Source organism: Vulpes vulpes, chromosome 6 (genome assembly GCF_048418805.1).
Source record: "Vulpes vulpes isolate BD-2025 chromosome 6, VulVul3, whole genome shotgun sequence".
NCBI classification, from domain to species: domain Eukaryota; kingdom Metazoa; phylum Chordata; class Mammalia; order Carnivora; family Canidae; genus Vulpes; species Vulpes vulpes.
The window spans coordinates 116069580-116077098 of record NC_132785.1 but is presented as its reverse complement, the minus strand read 5'-3'; the positions used below and the strand labels follow the sequence as shown (position 1 = coordinate 116077098).

The 7519-nt window shown below is 33.0% G+C and overlaps 1 pseudogene; it reads left to right on the top strand.

The window, feature by feature from the left end:
• The first annotated feature begins 4749 nt into the window (after positions 1-4749).
• Positions 4750-5648, top strand: LOC112934893 (elongation factor 1-alpha 1 pseudogene; annotated as a pseudogene).
• The last annotated feature ends 1871 nt before the right edge of the window (positions 5649-7519 follow it).

The following is a 7519-nucleotide window of genomic DNA, read 5'->3' as shown; positions in this document are numbered from 1 at the left end:
CTTCTTATTTAAGAAGTAATAAAAATTATGACAAAGAAAAAAGCAATTTAATTCTGTCTTTAAAATAAAAAGAATTTTTAATATAAAAAACACATAAAAAGGAAAATTATGTGCTAAGAAAATATGTATAAATCCATAAAAATAGATAGCTAATATCTACATTATTATTGCCTTAAAAGGAGAGGAATCATCCATTGAAGAAGAAATGTGTTTATAGAATAGGATAGACTTGCTACATTGTGATTTTCCATATTTCAAAACCTAGGGAGAGTTGCTATTAATCTTATAAAGTTAACAGTAAAGGATTTAAGGGGCACCTGGTTGGCTCAGTCAGTTAAGCATCTGCCTTCTGCTCAGGTCATGATTTCAGGTGCTCTCTCTCTTTCTCAAATAAATGAAATCCTTAAAAACAAAGCAGTAAGTAACTTAAAATTCTTAATTATTAAAATAATTTGCTATGTTATATTTAAACATTCAAAATGTTTAAAAATCTCTGATCCAAGTGAAGAGAAGGATAAAGATTGTTAATAAGCATATACTTGAAATTGAAGTGTACATAAAGACATTGAGCATAAACAAAATCACTTCAAACAACATTGTAATATTAATTTATTGGCCCTGAATTTTAAAATCATATTAAGGCTTGATAGTCTTTAGAACCCATTCTTTATAAATGGGACTTTTATAGACAAAAGGCAATTTACTTAATAATCAGAAAAGGTTTAGCACCCTTTGGCCCATTAATTATTTTATAAAAACATCTCCTAAACAAAAATTAAGCAAAAAAAAAAAATCACAAAAAAACAGTAATTTCAATGTTATGTAACAGTAATTTAAAAACTTATCATTTCTTATTGTCACTAATGAGTAGAGTTAAATAAATTAATATAGAGTAATATACATTTTAAAATGTTATAGTGTATAATGAACAGTATCTCTGAAAGCAGACAGAAAAATAAATGCAAAAAATCAGAAGAATATTTCAGCCTTCTTACTTCATCATGTGGCATTATTTTCTCGTTACCAAATTCCTCAGAGTGGCCAGATACTTTTGTAATGGCTTTCTTATTAATATTTTTTCTATTCATGTCAACTAATTGATTTAAGATATTAACAAAATTTCCTGCATCCCTTTGGCAAAAACCAGTTCTGGTACTATGTGATGATTTGTAACTTATAATTTTCAAAACCAAGACAAATGTCTGGTTAACTTTGGATCAAAAAAAAAATCTTTCTGGTTGCAATTTAGCATAGTGATGGGGGAGGATGTTCCCTGGGAAGAGATTGGATTTTGTAAAATTTTCATTGAAATTTCATTTCTTCAAGAAAATGCTGAGATAGGACATTGTCTTAAAATTATAAATGAAATGTAATGATATGTTAGATTATTTTAGTTAAATATGTTTCTGTCTTGCTCTGCATAATCCTAAGGCCTTAAAATTCTGTAACCCTGAATGAATGAGTCATAAAAAATCATGATATGCTGCTGCACTTCAAAAGTATAATAATGAATATTATGTAGAAATATGTTTATAAATGAGACAACAAAATATAATAATAATAAAATATATCCCCAGCCATAATTAGAAGTACTTAGCTAATTTTATGGCAAAAGGCTAAAAAAGAGATTTAACTGTAAATATATTGTATTATGATTTGGAAATTCATGAAATCACTCATTTATGTATCTTTTCAAAATTAGTTATTGAATACTAGCTATATTTCCAGTGTTTTTACACTTAGAATTATGAGCAATTGCTTTTTCTATTTTTCTGTGAATTTTCCTTAATTGGGAGATCTACATCTTAAAAATATAATAATATTTTTGTTTTCATATGATATTAAACAAAACATTGCTTAAATAAGAAGAAAAACTGGGGGGGGGATGTTGTGACTCAGCTGAATGAAAGGTATTAAAGGGGATGATTGGTGTAAAACTACAGAAGACAATGGGAAAGAAGCAAGTTCAAGGAATTGAAAAAGGAAGATAGAAAAATTAATGAGAGGCTGCAAAACTGCAAAACATTACTGAAAGAAATGAAAGACCTAAATAAATGAAAAGATAACATATAATCATGGATTGGAAGACTTATTATTTCTAAGATGGAAATATTACCCAAATAATTCTATAGATAGGTGCCATTTCTATCAACATTCCAATTGCCTTTTTTTTTTTTTTTCAGAAGTGGGAAAGCTGATTCTCAGGTTCATATGAAACTTAAAGGGGTTCTGAATCATCAAAACAATATTTTAAAAAAAGGAAAGATGATTCACATTTCCAAATTTCAAAATTTGTTACAAAGTTGCAGTAATAGAGCACGTGGGTGGCTGAGCTGTTAAGCGTGCACCTTGGGCTTAGGTCATGATGCCAGGGTTCTGGGATTGAGCCCTGTGTAGGGCTGGGCTCTCAGCTCAGCGGGGAGCCTGCTTCTCTCTCTCTCTCTCTCTCTCTCTCTCTTTCTGCCGCTGTTTCCCCACTCACTTGCTCTCTCTCACAAATAAATAAATAAAATCTTTAAAAAAAAAAACCCACAAAGGTACAATAATAAAGACTGTGTGATACTGGCATAAGGATAGACATATAGATCAAAGAAATGGAGCTGCGTCCATAAATAAGCACATACATTTATAGCTAATTGATTCCAACAAAGGTTCTGTGACCATTCCATGGAGGAAAAAATAGTCCCTTCAACAAATGGTGGTAGGACAACTGAATATTCACGAACAAAAAAATGAAGGGGGGACCTATTTTAGTCCTCCAAAAAAATAACTCATAGTGGATTAAAAACTTAAATATAATGGTTAAACTCATAAAACTTTTAGAAGAAAACATAGGTAGAAATATTCATGACCTTGTATTTGGCAATGGGTTTTTAGATATAACACCAAAAGCTCAATCAACAAAAGATGAAAAAATTAGACTACATTAAAATTAAAACGTTTTGTGCATCAAAGGGCATTATCAAGAAAGAGAAAAGACAATCTGCAGAATGGGAAAGATATTGTGCATCACATATCTGATGAGGGTTTTGTATTCATCAGAGGTTTCCAGAGAAACAGAACCAATAGGAGAGAGAGAATACTTAGATGATAGATGGTTGGATAGGTGATGATAGATGATAGATAGATAGATAGATAGATAGATAGATAGATAGATAGATATGGCTTTTATTGTAATTGCCTCACACTGATATGGAAGTAGAGACACTCTATCGGCTGTCATATGCAAGCTGGAGAGCCAGGGAAGCCCTCAGTATAATTCAGAGTCTGAAGGCCTGAGAAACAGGGATGCTGATGATGTAAGTCCCAGAATCTGAAAGTCTGAAAACCAGTAGCTTTGATGTCTGAGATAAAAGATAGGCATTCCAGCTCAGGAAATGTGAGGGAATTTACCCTCCATTTGTCTTTTTGCTTCACACCAGCCCCCAAGGTTTAAATGATACTGACCTACTTTGCTGAGAGTTATTCTCTTTACTCAGTCTACTGAATCAAATGCTAATCCACACCCAGAAGTAATATTTTACCAGGTATGTGAGCATCCGTTAGTCCAGTCAATTAGACATATATAACTAAGACAGATTTAATATTTGGAATATATAAAGAACTCCAAAAACTCAATAATAAAAGACAAACAACCTACTTAAATGGGCAAAAGACTTGAATAGATTTTTTTCTAAAGAAGATATACAAATGCTCAAAAAAACATATGAAAAGATACATGATGTCACTAGTCTTTAGGGAAATGCAAGTCAAAATCCTTGATATCTGCTAGGATAGCTATAACAGTTTTTTGAAAGTGGAAAATAACATCATTAGAAAGAATGTGGACAAATTGAAACACTGATGTACTGCCAAGTAGGAATGTAAATGGTTCATCTCTGTGGAAAGCAGTCTGGTGGTTCTTCAAAAAAATTAAATGTAGAATTATCATAGGGCCACTTAACTACATTCCTGTGTGTACACAAAAGAAGTGAGACAGATACTCAAACATATTCCTGCACATTCATGTTCATAACAGTAGCAATATTCACAATACTCAAGAGTGTTAATGTTAACACTCTTGTTAATGAACTCCACTTCATTAAAAAACATGACCTCTGGATTTGCATAGTATGTAACTATCATCTCAATAAAAAATACCAAAACAAGAATAAATTAAAAGTATTCAAAAAGTCTACTTCAGAGGGGCCAAATATAATTTGTTTTCTAATACTTGCTGACTAAAAGTAATTATAAAAAACCCCTCTAAACCCAAACCAAAATGGAAAGGAGTAAGACTCATATCAACATCATCATCATTGGTCATGTAGATCGGCCAAGTCTATCACTACTGGTCATCTGATCTACAAATGTGGTGGGGTCAACAAAGGAACTATCAAAAATTTTTGAGAAGGAGGCAGCTGAGATGGGAAAGGGCTCATTAAAGTCAGCCTGGGTCTTGGATAAACTGAAAGCTGAATGTGAACGTGGTATCACCATTGATATCTCCTTCTGGAAACTTGGGACCAGCAAGTATTAGGTGACCCTCAGTGATGCCCCAGGACACAGAGACTTTATCAAAAACGTGATTACAAAAAAAAAATAAAAAAAAAAAACGTGATTACATCTCAGGCTGACTGTGCTGTCCTGATTATTGCTGTTGATATTGGTGAATTTGAAGCAGGTATCTCCAAGAATGGGCAGACCCATGAGCATGCCCTTCTGGCTTACACACTGGGTGTAAAACGACTAATTGTTGATGTTAACAAAATGGATTCCACTGAGCCATCCTATAGCTAGAAGAGATATAAGGGAATCATTAACAAAGTCAGCACCCACATTAGGAAAACTGATTACAACTCTGACGCAGTAGCATTTGTGTCAATTTCTGGTTGGAAGGGTGACAACTGCGGGAGCCAAGTGCTAACATGCCTTAGTTCAAGGGATGGAAAGTCACCTGTAAAGATGAGAATGCCGGTGAGCAACACGGCTTGAAGCTCTGGATTGCATTCTGTCACCAACTTGTGCAACTGACAAGCCCTTACATCTGCCTCTCCAGGACATCTACAAAATTGGTGGTATTGGTACTGTCCCTGTGGGCCCAGTGGAGACTGGTGTTCTTAAAACTGGCATGGTGGTCACCTTTGCTCCAGTCAGGGTTACAACTGAGGTAGTCTGTTGAAATACAGCATGAAGCTCTGAGTAGGGCTCTTCCTGGGGACAATGTGGGCTTCAATGTCAAGAACCTATTTGTCAAAGATGTTCATCGTGGCAATGACTCACCAATGGAAGCAGCTGGCTTCACAGCTCAGGTGATTATCTTGAGCCATCCAGACCAAATCAGTACTGGATATGCACCTGTGTTGGATTGTCATACAGCTCACTTTGCTTATAACTTTGCTGAGCTGAAGAACACAGATTGTAGTTCTGGAAAAAAGCTGAAAGACAGTCCCAAATTCTTGATATCTGGTGATGCTACCATTGTTGATATGGTTTCTGGCAAGCCTATGTGTGTTGAGAGTTTCTCTGACTATCCTCTTCTGTGCTGTTTTGCTGTTTGTGGCATGAGACAGATGGTTGCTGTGGGTGTCATCAAAGCAGTGGACAAGAAGGCAGATGGAGCTGGCAAGGTCACCAAGTCTGCCCAAACAGCTCAGTAAGCTAAATGAATATTATCCCCAGTACCTGCCACCCCAGTCTTAATCAGTGGTGGAAGAACATGTTCTCAGAACTGTTTGTGCCAATTGGCCATTTGCATCATAAAATCTTCAGAAGGAACAGAGAGTATTTTGTGGACAATTTCTGTGTGTGTGTGTGTGTGTGTGTGTGGCAGTTTTAAGTCATTAGTTTTCAAAATCAGTACTTTTAAATGGAAAGAACTTGACTAAAAGTCTGTCACACAATTTTGAGACCCATTAAAACAAAAGTTTAATGAGAAAAAACTAAATTAAAAAAATTTCATCATAACATTAAATAGCTGAAAAGAACTAGTTTTCAACATATTTTAAATATCAAAAACTATATAAATTAAAGTGTTATATAATACTTCTAAATATACGTAGTGGAATCTAAAAACGCAGCCTCATTCATTTAAAAATATAGAATTTTTTTTTAATTTTCCTGTGACGATAAGGCTGAAGTGTAAACTGAAATTTTTTCTAGATTTTATTATGATTATTAGTAGTATATATTTGATCAAAAACAAATAAATGAAAAACTATTTGCACTTATTAAACATAAAAAATTAATTGGAAATATATTTCTTAATGAGATAAACAATCTTTTTTTCCCATCAGCCTATGTATCCATCAATTAGAATAACAGTACTAAAAAGTGTCAGGTTTCTGCATAAATTTATTTCTATTAATTGTTTTATAAATGCTGTCAACTCAGAGTTAGTATTTATAGAAATAAACAGAAGTGATAGAAGTTATCTTCTATCAAATTTGTTAATTTTTAAAAATCTTTCTGAAATATGTGCAGAAAATTGGAACATGATCTATTATTAAAAACTATCTGCACTGATTCATTAGCTTATAACTCAATTAGGTCTTCTCTCAATCAATGAAAGCAAAGATTATAAACCACTTCCCTTGAAAAAAATGCTTATTACCAAGGAATTGGCATTTTATGTCTTAGGTTCTAAGAATTATGCCATTGTTTACCTGAATGCTAAACAAATGGCCGTTAATCTTTCACTTAGAGGCACCAGGTTTTACCTAATATCCTGGAAAGGACTGAAAAAATTAATGTTAATATTATTAAAATTTTCAACATAAATATTTGTAAATTCTTACTTGCTTTAAATATAGAACTATATAAATAGAATGTATAGATACATATAAATATAGAATTATAAATAGAAACATGTAGAAATATAAGAAATTACAAATATAAACATAGTTTCTAAAAGATAAGAAATGCCCATGGAAATTAAAATATGTATAGAACATTAAGATACTTGCAGAATTTAAAACTTGACAGAAATTCTCCAAAACAATGGAAGTGTGGTAAGAGTTTGGTGATCCCAAACACTGTATTTTAAAGTTGTTATTTTCCTCAGTTTATAAAGGAGAGACTGGGGACCAAACAGGTAAAATGATTTCTTCAAAAACAGTCAAGAATCAACATCAAGGCTTTCTGTCATTAAAAATCATGATGTAGCCTTGACTTTTTGTGTATACCATTAGCATCTACCTTCCTTCCCCTCATCCCTGCCTTTTCCAATTATTATTTATTATGAGTCCTGTTTTTCCTCAACAGCATTACTTCCATGATATAACTAAAATTCTCATTCTAGAGTTTACAAATTAAATTCAAATATTGACACATATGTAAGGAAGATGAGAAAGTTGGTCCACTTAAACTTCTTCCCACATCTCTGCTGTCATCATGTTTGTTTGGCAGATGTCCTCGGAAAACATGGAACATAAATACAAATATATCAAATATAGTTGTAGATATGCCTCCACTTCTAGTGCAAATTTACTAACATACCTTTGAAAACCATTAATTGTTCATTCTGTTACACTTGTTTCAA